The following is a 12,433-nucleotide window of genomic DNA, read 5'->3' as shown; positions in this document are numbered from 1 at the left end:
ACACCACATTGCACATGCTGGTCTTGAATACCTAGAATCAAGTAAACCTGTGACGTCAGCCTCCCAAGGAGCTGGTCTGCAGGTGGGTACCACTGCACTGCCTTGGCTGTTCTTTCAGCCCTCATGTATGTGCTCTTCCTAATAAAGGGTCCTGAGCATGTGAACAAATGAATCAGTGTCTATGAACGTCCTCACCTGGATGTTCCTTGGGGTACCTTAGTCTCAACATCACACACATGAACTCGGGTCCTTCCTGCAAAGACGTGCCCTTTGCCCACTCCCCTTATTGCCCAGGCCAGAAAAGCCATTGCCCTTTGCCTTTTCTGTCCCTTACCCCCGCCCCATGCCACTTACCAGTGAAACACCCCTAACTGCTCTCTGGTGAGCAGAGACTGCTGTCTGCCTCAGGCCCTGCCCCCTTCACTCCCTCCCAGGGGTCCTGGCACTTCCCTAGGTCTTAGGATAATACCCCAAACCCTTAGCTTGCCACTCAGGGCTTAGTATGTCATGTCTTGTATCCTCCTGCCTCACCTCCCACTTGAACCCACACCACACATTCAATATCTACAAGAAAGTTCACCGCATGGGACAGGAAACTGGGTCTGGCTCATTCCCTGCAGGAATTGATGACGTAATATTTATGCTAACATTAGTCTGCATTTTAGAAACTTGCTTTCTCAGCAAAAGAAAGGGGGAAAAAATACTAGCCTTGACGCTAGAAGGCTTCCTGGTATGTGTAACGCATTGGAATCTAGTCCCAGCACTGACAAATAAAATAAGAAAGGAAAGAAGAAGGAAGGGAGAGAGAGAGAGAGAGAGAGAGAGAGAGAGAGAGAGAGAGAGAGAGAGAGAGAGAGAGAGAGAGACCAAGGGAGGAAGGGAGGGTGCACAAATAGCAGGTATCCAAAGAGTTAAACTTCCCTCATAATGTGGAAGATGCCAGCAGGTGACGGTGAAGGCCCAGTTCCATCTACTGCCACCAGAGGGCAGGCAGGGCCTTCTTAAGCGGAGTTTAAAACAGCAAGGGCTAGGGTCAGATAAGGACAGTGTGAGATGGATAGGCTTTTCCAGGCCCGGGCCAGGTGAAGCTATCCTGTAAGCAAAAGGATGTCAGGGTTCTCCCCAAGGAAGTCTGGGATCCACATTCAGAGGAGAGTGCAGCAGGCCTGGTGTGTGGGGGCAGGGTTCCTTGGCCTACTTCCAGGAGGTGACATTACAGAAAATGCAGCTTGTTCATTTCTTTAGTGGAGTAGACCACACACCGGGAAAATGTCAAAGTGTGGGTTTCCGAGCTGGTGCTGCGGCTTACAGTGTTCAAACTGTGTCAGCGTATCGTCAACACAGACCTTTAAGATGCCTGAGCCTGTGAGACCTGGGGTCTGTTTCAGGAGTCTATGCTCCAAAAAAGGAAAATGCCCCCGACACAGGTGTGTCTTGCTCATCTCCCAGCATGCCTGAGGGCTAAGCCCCAGTTTCAGCTGCGGCAGGCCGCCTTTCCACTCCTTCCTCACCTCCCGTCTCCGCCTTTGCCTTCTGTTCTTGGGAACCCCGGAATAAGACAGACCCCGCACTGAACACTTGCACCATGCCTGGAGAATGAGCTCCCAGACCACCCAATCTTCCTTGCACAGGAGGACAAAGACCTCAGTCTGCCACACAGGCCTTTCTCAGCTACTGTGGCTGGATATGTAACCCCATGCCCCCCAAAAGACATAGTGGAGTCCTTATCTCTAGATGTCATAATTCGACCTTATTTACATTTCACTGAAGTAATCATATTACAGTAAACTCATTACAGTGGACCCTAGCACTGTACTAATTTAAAAAAAAAAAAAAAAAAGGAGGGGGCAAATTGGGAGACAGATAAGGCACTTCTATGAAGACTGGAATTATGTTGCTGTGAATCAACAGACTTTGAGAAGCTAGGAGAGACTCCTGGAACACAACTTTCCCTAGCAGTAAGACAGCTTTAACTGTCAATTTAACACAACAAGAATCACCTGGGAAGAGAGCCTTAATGACGGATTGTCTACACTGGATTGGCCTGTGGCCATGTCTGTAGAACACTGTCTTAATGAAGTCAATGATGTGGGAAGACCCAGGCCACCATGGGCAGCACCATTCCCTATGCAGGGAATCCTGAACTGTATCAGAATAGAGCAATCAAGCTAAGCATAAACAAGCAAGCATGTGACACGCATGCATTAATATCTCTCTGCTCTTGGGTGTGGCTGTGACTAGCTGCTTCCTGACCCTATCACTCTGCCTGCCCCAAAGTGGTGGATTACAACCTGGGCACTATGAATTAAAATAAACCCTCTCTCTCTACGTTGCTTTTTGTCAGGGGTATTTTAGTCACAGCAGCAGAAATGAAACTAGAACACGGTGTATGAAGGAGCATGACCACCTCCGTGCCTTGATCTCGGACTTGTGCGTTCAGAATCGTGAGAGAACAAATCCCCATTGTTTAAGCCACTCAGTTAATAGCACATCGTTGCGGCAGTCCTGAGAAAACTGTACACCAGCTCTGTGACACACCCGCGCCTCCACGTATGCCTTGGTAAAGTGGGAGCAGTGATGTCTCTTTGTGAAGCCTGCTGTGTGGTCATCAAGGCTCCGTTTGCCCTGAGCCTCACACTCGTTCCTTTCTCCTTTAGAGAACAGGAGAAGGCAAGGATAGTGCCTCGTATCTGTAGCCCCAGCTACTGGGGAAGCTGAAACAGGAGCGTGTCTTGAGTCCAAGACTTTAAACCCAGTCTGCATTACAGAGACTCCATCTCTCTCTTTAAAAAACAAAATGAACGAAAATGGGGTGAAATTAGAGTCCAAGCTAGAAATGGGGGAACATGCCTATAGTTCCAGCGCTTGGGAAGTAGAGACAGGAAGATCAGAAGTTCAAGACCAGTCTGTGCTCAGTGGTGAGTTCCAGGCCAGCCTGAGCTCGGACTGAAGGTTGGAAAGGGGGAAGAGCCACAGCCCCAGAGAAACACCTAGACCAACACTGACTGATGTGATGGGTGTGGCTGATGTTCAGAACTGGATGCCAGAAATCCACTTCTGCCAACACCGGAAGGGCACAGGTGGAGGATGAAGGCGAGGATGAGAGCCAGGGCTAGAGTCCTGGCCGCAAACCCCTAACACCACAGTTAGTCCTGTGCCAAGAGTGTTGCTTATGCTTGTATTCATCAAAACAAAACAAACAAACTTTTGGACTATTTGTGCTTAAAACTATGCTGGGAAAAAAAATATTATTTTTTTAAACCCACCCAGGGACTAGGGAGATGATGCATTAGGACTCAAGTTGGGACTCTCAGCTAAAGTGTTGTGTGGCATGTGTGCCTCTAGCCTTGGTCCTGGGAGTCAGCAACAGGCAGGTCCCTGGGGCTTGCTGGCCTGCCAGTCTAGTTCACCTCATTAGTGATTCTCAGGGTCGGTGGATGGTCCAATTTCTTTTCTGTTGCCGAGATAAAGTCACTCTGACCAAAAGCAACTTAAGTGGGGGAAAGGATTTATGTGTCTTTCACTTCCGGGTTGTAGCCAGTCATTGAAGGAAGTCAGGGCAGGAACCTGAAGTAGAAATTGTGAAGGAGCAAGCTGGCTGGCTTGCTCCCAGGCTCATGTTCATCCCCAAATTGATGACTCTAGGCTGTGTTGAGTTGACAGTGCTAACTAGGACAGTGAGGGACTCTCTCAAAAAATGACATGGAGAAGTGATTTAAGAAGACATCCTGATTTCAGTCTCGGGTCTCCACCTGCACCTGCATGGAAGAGGACTGGTATACACATATGCAACACCACACACACGCACAGAGAGAGAGGAGAGAGAGAGAGAGAGAGATGACTCTTGTTCTCATGATACGTGGAATACACTGGATAACACAATGTGAACCAAATAAATCCTGGAGTGATCACCTGGAGAAAACAGAAAAACAGGGTCTGCTCTGAAGGACAGTTTGAAGAGGAGGCAGAGAAAGGCTGGGCCTTGCAGAAAACACTTACAACCAGGCCTGGGGCTTTGGACTTCTGCATCTATGGCAGCACAGGTGTCAAGGTTCTGCAAGGGAAAGAAATGTGGGACTATCACGCCCTTGACCTGGACCCTCACTGTCCAGAAATGAGCCCTCAGGGCTGACACGGAAGAATCCAGTTCTGGATGGGAAAGACTTGGGAGCACGGCCGACTCCCTGTGGAGGCAGCTACCTCTGTGTCATCAGTAAGGAGGGAGTGTGAGATGGCTCTGATCACATCCAGAACTGGCCTCCTAACTGGCTGTCACATTTTATAGCTTTGCAGTTCACGTGACCACTTCCTCTTCCCAAGGCAGGAGAAGTTCCCTTGGTATCTGCGCGACTCCATGCAGGTGGAGTTGGACTCCATTCTTCCTAGGCCTTCCCTCCAGTCACTCCAGGTCCTGCTCCCCTAAACCCATCTCCCCCCCCGCCATCCCACCCCACCCCCCCGCTTCTTAGGGTTTCTGTCGCTGTGAAGAGACACCATGACCACAGTAACTCTTATAAAGGAAAACATTTCATTGAGGCTAGCTTACAGTCCAAAGGTTTAGTCCATTATCATCATGGTAAGATATGGTGGTGTGCAGGCAGATGTGGTGCTGGAGAAGGAGCCTAAGAGTTCTATATTTTGCTTCTTCTTCGGGAAAACACCAAATGGTGGATGACGCCGGTGTAGCAGAAGGGCACGGAGGACCCAAGGGCCCAGGATTAGGAGGCCAAGGCGGCTTCCAGGGAGGATTCAGCAGCGGTCTTAGGGGCCGGGGTCATGGTCGAGGCCATGGCCATGGTCGGGGCTCGTGGAGGTAAAGCTGAAAACAATGAGCGGATCCCTGTCACCAAGCTGGGCCACCTGGTTAAGGACGTGAAGTTCAAGTCCCTGGAGGAGATCTACCTGTCCTCCCTTCCCATTAAGAAATCCGAGATCATTAGCCAGGCGGTGGTGGCGCACGCCTTTAATCCCAGCACTCGGGAGGCAGAGCCAGGTGGATCTCTGTGAGTTCGAGGCCAGCCTGGACTACCAAGTGAGTTCCAGGAAAGGCGCAAAGCTACACAGAGAAACCCTGTCTCGAAAAACCAAAAAAAAAAAAAAAAAAAAAAAAATCCGAGATCATTGACTTTTTCCTGGGTGCATCGCTAAAGGATGAGGTTCTAAAGATCATGCCAGTGCAGAAGCAGACTCGGGCTGGCCAGCAGACCAGGTTCAAGGCTTTTGTTGCTGTTGGGGACTACAATGGTCATGTTGGTCTTGGTGTTAAATGCTCCAAGGAAGTAGCCACTGCCATCCAAGGGGCCACCATCTTGGCCAAGCTTTCCATTGTCCCTGTGCGGAGAGGCTACTGGGGGAACTAGATTGGCAAGCCCCACACCGTTCCGTGCAAAGTGACAGGCCGCTGTGGCTCTGTGTTGGTGCGTCTCATCCCTGCCCTCAGAGGCACTGGCATCTCTCTGTTCCTGTGCCTAAGAAGTTACTGATGGTGGTCAGTATTGATGACTGCTACACATCAGCCAGGGGCTGCACTGCCACTCTGGGCAACTTGCCAAGGCCATCTTTGATACCATCTCCAAGACCTACAGCTACCCCTGACCTCTGGAAAGAGACTGTGTTCACCAAGTCTCCTTATCAGGAATTCACTGACCATCTTGTGAAAACCCACACCAGAGTGTCTGTTCAGAGGACCCAGGCTCCAGCTGTGGTCACCACATAAGAGTTTTTATACAAGAAAAATAAAGTGAATTAAATCGGGGGGGGGGGGGAGTTCTACCTCTTGATCCGCTGGCAGCAGAAGGAGACTGCTTGAGCAATCTAGCTTGAGCATATGAGACCTCGAAGCCCACTTCTACGGTGACACACTTCCTCCAAGGCCACACCTACTCCAAGAAGATCACACCCCATAATAGCACCACTCCTATAGGCCAAGCATTCACACACATGAATCTTTGGGGGCCATTCCTATTCAAACCACCACACCCCCCAAATTGGTCCTCCTTCCCTCTGCAACCCCCATATGTGAACATCTCACAGAGCCCAGAGCTGGCCTCGAAGAAGAATCCGGTCACAGGATCCTGCATGGACTCCGGAAGGAGGCTGTAGGCAGAAGGCAGCTGGTGGGTTCCAGAGGAGCCCTGTTCTCTTTCTCACATGGACGTTTGTACCTTTCCACTTGAAAGATGAAACTCTACAGAACCCTGCTTTTGTGGAGGAGAGAAAACACTCTGTCTTCTTCACTCTGGTTATCCTGCAAAGACAGGGCGACGGAACACCGAGGGGAGTTAAAACCTTATTTATGCATCTTTCCTTCCTTCCTTTCGTTGTCTGAAGCATATTTCCCTCTTGCAACTCAAACAGCTAAATAAAGACGGCCAATGAGATGGCTCAGGGAGTAAAGAGACTTGCCACACAGACCTCACGACTTGGGTTTGACCCCAGGACCCACAGTGAATGGAGAGAACTGAGCCCTCAGAGCCGTGCTTCACACGTGCACATGTATACACACACTCACATGTATACACACTCACATGTATACACACACGCACATGTATACACACTGTACGTGCATATACACGAATGATGCTTTGAAGTGAATAAATATTTATTATAGAACAGACCACAGCTCTAGCAGATAAATGAGGTTTTTGAGAACTATTTATTGCCATTGGGGAAATGGCTGCAGTGTACTGTGAAGATATCCTATTTTTGTAAGGACTAAAATCCATGTTATTTATGAGAATGTGGCTTTGGGCCTTTTGTAATCATCAGGCTTCACTTTTAAATAAAGTCATACAAAGAAAGCTGTTCTGGGTGCGTCCCTGGATATGGATTACAGAGCCCCATGTCTAGCCCGCTTATTAGCTCGTCCCCACAGCTCCTATCCCATACCATGAGGGCTCAAGGAACATCTGGAACCCATAGATTATTCCATCTCTGATGCAGTGATCACCACATGGTGCTGCGATCTTGGATGATGAAAACTGAGTCACTGGGAAGCCAAATGTTTCAAAAGGTACCACTGTGAGTTTTTGGGGCTACTCTGAGTTTTGAACGATTGAGAATTTGGGATTCCACAAGTCATCTCATCAAATTTAGGAAGACACCGGCTTAGTGTCAAGGTTACAATTACAGGACACAGTTCTAAAAGAGCTCAAGCGAAGAGATGCATGGGGCAATGGATGGCCATCTCCAGGGTGCACCTCCCTCCAACCACAGGGATGTGTTTGCCAACCTGGAGGCTCTCCAAACCCACAGGCTAGGGGCTTTATTGAGGTTTTGTTACGGAGGCATGCCTGAGTCCCTCATTGGCCCTTGGTAATTGACCTGGCTCTCAGGGACCCACTGGCCTTCCTGAAGATCACGAGGGCAGGCCTGAAATTGCAAACGCTTTAGTCACCTGGCCAGGCTTTCCAGCAGCCAGCCCACATCGGACTGTCTGTGGGGCTCAAGCTTTGAGTCATCTCATTAGCATACGCAAATCAGTAAAAATGGTGAGTCCCCGGAGAACCTTTCTGGGAACTTGTGGCAGAGACCCAATACTTGTTTTTCTTCTATTTTATTTTATTTCTTTTATCATACCACAGTGAGGTTCAAGGAAGGGGCTGTGGCCATGGATAGGCAGCGACAGAGAATACCAACAGCCTCAGATGGAAGCTGGGGTCCCACAGAGCTTTCTGAGGAACATTTGATAAGATAAACTCTTTAGAGTCCTGAAGTGTGCTTAGAGCTAAAACCTCCTACTTTTTTCCTGGAGGCAGGAAAACTCCTGAGAGAAGCTGGCCCAGTAGTGCATACCTAGAATCCCAGCACTTGGAGACCAAGGCCAAGGTTGGAGGTCTAGGGCCAGCCTGGGCTGCAGAAAAAGAGTACTCTTCAAAAATGAATTAATTGATGGATGGATCAATTAATAAAAGTTTAAATGTCCAAACAGAGCTTGGCTCTACTCAATCTCTCCCTTGCCTCTTGAGTCCCTCCAAGAAACATCCTCATTTTCCTGACCACAGAGGTGAGCCAAGATTTACCTCCCAAGAGTTGCTGATGTCACCCTAGCTGGCCACTAGGGTGAGCAAAAGGACAAGAATTATGCAGAGGCCAAGCAAAAGCTCACCTGGGCTGTCTCTGTCACCTGAGAGCTGCCAAGGCTTTCCAGACCTAAGCAGAGAGGGAACTGATGGGAGGGGACTGGGGAAGGAGAGGGGCTGGGGTCGGACGTCTCCGTTACCCTGTCTCTTCCTGGCTCAGGCTGCTGGCTGCTGGGATCAAAGGGCTCTGGAGAAGCACTGCACAGACCTGGAAGAGCCACCCTTGACCTTTCAGGTTCCCCTTGCAGATGTGGGAGGGGTCTTTGCAAGGGTGCTCTCTGTCCAGTTTCTTCTGGAGTGTCAGCACTGAGCAGAGCTTTGTGTACCAGGATTAGAAGAAGCAGAGGGCCGGGAGAAGGTGCCTTCCCCACTCCTCCAGGAAGTGCTGGACTCTGGGGCCTAGCCAAGTAGCAGAGGGGACAAGACCAGAAGGAGGCAAGCCTCAAAAAACCAAAGATGCCGCTACCCCACAGAAAGACCCAGCTGAACCCCAGCTTTATGCCTCTTTGCATCTCAGTGCAGGTCACTTGACTTCTGTAAGAATGACACAAAGACATGCACAGATGCACAGCACACACACACACACACACACACACACACACACACACACACACACACACACACGGCTTATTGCACGGACTCCAATGCATTGACCCACACTTTGTGTACCGGTTAATGGGAGTGATTATTAATGTCACCCTACCCAGCAATTCCCATCAACGCTGCCCGGGTGTGTGTGTGTACTTGTGTGTACTGTGTGTACTTGTATGTATTGTGTGTGCCCTGTGTGTGTGTGTGTGTGTGTGTGTGTGTGTGTGTGTGTCTCCTCTGCTGCTCTCCCAGGCTCCAGGGTCTTGCAGTTCCTCAAGCCGTGGGAAAGGCATCTTCTCTGTAGACTTGTCAGCACTGATGAGGTTTCCTTCAGTCCTGCTGCTCAAAGACTGCCCTGTGCTGTCACTAAGAGAAAGCTGGAGCTGCAAGAAAGGAGGCTGCAGGAGCAGCTGCAGGAGAGGGAGCTGCAGGAGAGGCTTCAGGAAAGGGGGCTGCAGGAGAGGGAGCTGCAGGAGTGGCTGCAGGAGAGGGAGCTGCAGGAGAGGCTGCAGAAGAGGGAGCTGCAGGAGGGGCTGCAGGAGAGGCAGCTGCTCAGGCCTGCCAGATCAGAACCTGCACCTGAGAGCCACCAGGCCACTGTGCTATCGTTGCTCAGGAAGTGTGTCTCCTGAGCTTTTTGACACACACCACTGAGCCTCACAGTGATATCCAGGATGGCCTAGAACTCATGATCCTCCTGCCTCAGCCTCTAAGTGGCTGAATTACATGTGTGTGCCTCTACACCTAGTGCATTCAAGCCCTTTTCATTTTTGGGTTCGTTTTTTGAGACAGGGTTTCTCTGTGTAGCCCTGGCTGTTCTGGAACTTGCTCTGTAGACCAGGCTGGCCTCGAACTCAGGGATCTGCCTGCTGTTGCTACCACTGCCTGGCTTAGTGCCTTCAAGTCTTGATGTGATTAAACTGACAGGACCCATTAACAAGCAGCAAACTCACCAGCGTGTATTTGAGAGAGAAACACTTTTCCTATCCTAACTAGAAACAAACTCTTGCAGGCTGTGGAGGTTAATACTGTAAACACCAAACACCACCCTCATCTCAAAAGGGAGAAGAGGTAGCTCATTACTGGGTGTGGTGGTACCTGCCTTTAACCCCAGCACTCGAGAGGCAGAGGCAGGTGGATCTCTGTGAGTTTGAGGACAGCCTGGGCTACAGAGTGAGTTCCAGGACAGCCAGGGCTACACAGAGAAACCCTGGCTCAAAAAAAAAAAAAAAGGTAGCTTATTATAGAGCCAAATTCAAGTGACCATAGCCCAAGAAAACACACACTCAGGTTACCCCAAATTCCACGTTCCAACTGTTATGAGGTAAGCCCACCAGAGACCACGACATGGACACTCCTAAAGCTGAAAAGAGTCTTATTGCCGGCCAGTGGCTGCATGGGGAACTTGCCCAAATGGCCTTACAGCCCTTGATCTTTTACGCACAAAAGCCACATCCTGGTTGTCACACTTCAAGCAGCAGAACTACAGAAGCCAAAAGGGGCTTTCCTAAACTATGGACCAGATGTTTGATGGATTAGGCCTTTGTTCCCATTTTGGCAGGTGTTGGGGCCTTTGTGCTAGGTTTTAAAGTCCGAATGGTGCCTCTAACATGGCGTCAGTTGTGCTAATTTCTGGGGTCAGTTACACAACATAGTAACAGTCTGGTGACGTTTTTATAGTCACAGAACAAAAAAGTCATAAATCAAAGTGCTTTTCAAGGGGCTGGAGAGATGGCTCAGTGGTTAAGAGCACTGACTGTTCTTCCAGAGGTCCTGAGTTCAATTCCCAGCACCCACATGGTGGCTCACAACCATCCGTAATGAGATCTGGTGCCCTCTTCTGGCCTGCAAGCATACATGCAGACAGAACATTGTATACATAAAATAAATAAATCTTTAAAAACAGAACAAAGTGCTTTTCAAAGGCATTGATAGGGACCTTAGGGAAGGGGTACGGCAAGCAGGGGAACTTTACTATAGGTCTCAGATGCTAGCTGCTGACTTTAACCCTGTGATTGGTTGGAAACTAGGTAGAGATCTGTTCATACATTCCAAAGGATTTACCTAATGGTCACAGAGACGTTAAGTCATGTGCAGAGGAGTACAATAAACGGCCATTAAGGGAGCAAAAGATGCCCCGAGAGAGTTTGATCCTGGACTTGCAACATTCCAACCTCTCCACATCATTGAAGTTCTAATCAGCTCATCGGCCTTGCAGAAGGTTCCGAGGAACGTGCAATTCTTTCCAGGAACTTTCGTTCACAGTATTAAGATGGCCACCATGTCAAATGGTTTCATCAGTCACTTACTGGGCTGCCACTGCTCAGCTAAGGCCGCCCATGGTTCTGAGTTACTCAGAAAAGTGTAACTGTTTCTTCTTTCTCTGTCTTCTTCCAGAGCTCTGGGTTTTCTCACTGTTTCTCTGAAGCTACCCCCTCCCACCTCGGTCCAGGGAGGCTGCTCCGAGTCACGTGATTTTCCATCTTCTCTCCTCTGAGCAGCTGCCAAGGCTTACAGCTTGCCTGCCTGTTGTTAGTCTCAAACTCTAATAAAATTGTCCCAGAACTTAAAAAAAGAAAGGAAAAAGAGCATTTTCCACAGTCAAGTGGACCTGGGGTTTTGGCAAATTAGTGTCCTGGGCTCTGAATCTCTGAGTGTGCAAAATGGAATTTATAAAAGCAACACGCCTCCCGCCCCTCTCCGAACATTAAAGCAGGTATTTGAGATTACAGAACACAGAGGACTAGAGTTGAAAACGATAAATAATTCACAGCTCCCGAGAGAAAAGTTTGGATCGTATCTCAGGCCAACAGAGGGGGCCTCTTTTCTCTGCCCGGCAGATGGGGCAAAGAGCCTGCACCTGTTTTGTGAGTTGAGCTACAACCTCCTCTTACCTTATTCCTCCGAGCCTCCTACCAACCAGCTACGGATGGAAACGTGAGACTTCTACCAAAAATGGGAAACCGAGGCCGCCGAGATGGCGCGCAGCCAGCCCAAGCACTCCTTTGATGGCGGGGAAGGCCAATTTGGTGATGGTTGACAGCCTCTGGTCGCCTTAGTGTGCCTGGCAAAGCTTGAGACGCTGCCATTCCCCCGTAAGACCAGGAGGGGGCGGCAAACCTCACCCCGCATTAGAAAGCGCCTGGACAGCTCGCACCTAGTAGAGCCAAGAGAATCCATTGGGCCTCCAAGGTCCCGATGCTCAGTCCAACATGACAGCTCTTCCATAAACGCTTCTTAAAGTTTGGTGGGTTTTCGGTGAATCTTATTCAACTTCTCTCCATTAAACAAAAGCCACAGCAAAAATCTGCTAGAGAAGGGCTCATCTCCATTTTCAGGCCCCCTGAGTATGCAGCGACTGTGAAGATTCTTAAAAACGGGGGTGGGGTGGGGTGGGGGAGGGAGTGGAGTAGGGGGAGTGGAGAGAGGGCTCAGGCTCTGCTTGGGATCCCAGCACTGATCACAAACGTCCAGTAACTCCAGCTCCAAGGAGCTGACTCCTTCTAGTGGCCTCTGTGGGCACTGCACTCATGTGCACACCCTTAAAAAAAAATCTTTAACCAATTTAAAGATTCTTTAAAAGACTTTCTTATTAACACAGAGGACTATAAAATACACCCTCGTGATCTTTACAGAGAGGAGAGATGTGTGTAAGTGGTGGCGTTTACACCTAGTACGTTGGAGGCCCTGGATTTGGTCCCTAGAATTAAAAACATCAATAATCTTGCCAGGAACGCCTACACGCACCCTCGGCCAGCTGT

The 12,433-nt window shown here is 49.5% G+C and overlaps 1 long non-coding RNA gene and 1 pseudogene across 1 annotated transcript; one reads left to right on the top strand and one right to left on the bottom strand.

Annotated features, from left to right (window-relative positions):
- Positions 1-4,509: 4,509 nt before the first annotated feature.
- On the bottom strand, positions 4,510-12,035 carry LOC128102198 (uncharacterized). The gene is made up of 3 exons (XR_008215350.1): positions 11,567-12,035; positions 5,774-6,247; positions 4,510-4,819 (listed from the first exon to the last, which is right to left on the bottom strand). It is a non-coding gene; the product is annotated as an uncharacterized LOC128102198 (long non-coding RNA).
- Positions 4,584-5,748, top strand: LOC128102197 (40S ribosomal protein S2-like; annotated as a pseudogene).
- Positions 12,036-12,433: the final 398 nt, after the last annotated feature.

This window comes from Peromyscus californicus, unplaced genomic scaffold (genome assembly GCF_007827085.1).
Source record: "Peromyscus californicus insignis strain IS unplaced genomic scaffold, ASM782708v3 Scaffold_7__1_contigs__length_154581171, whole genome shotgun sequence".
In the NCBI taxonomy this organism is placed as follows: domain Eukaryota; kingdom Metazoa; phylum Chordata; class Mammalia; order Rodentia; family Cricetidae; genus Peromyscus; species Peromyscus californicus.
Note: the sequence above shows the minus strand (reverse complement) of the source record. Positions and strands in the feature narration are given on the sequence as shown.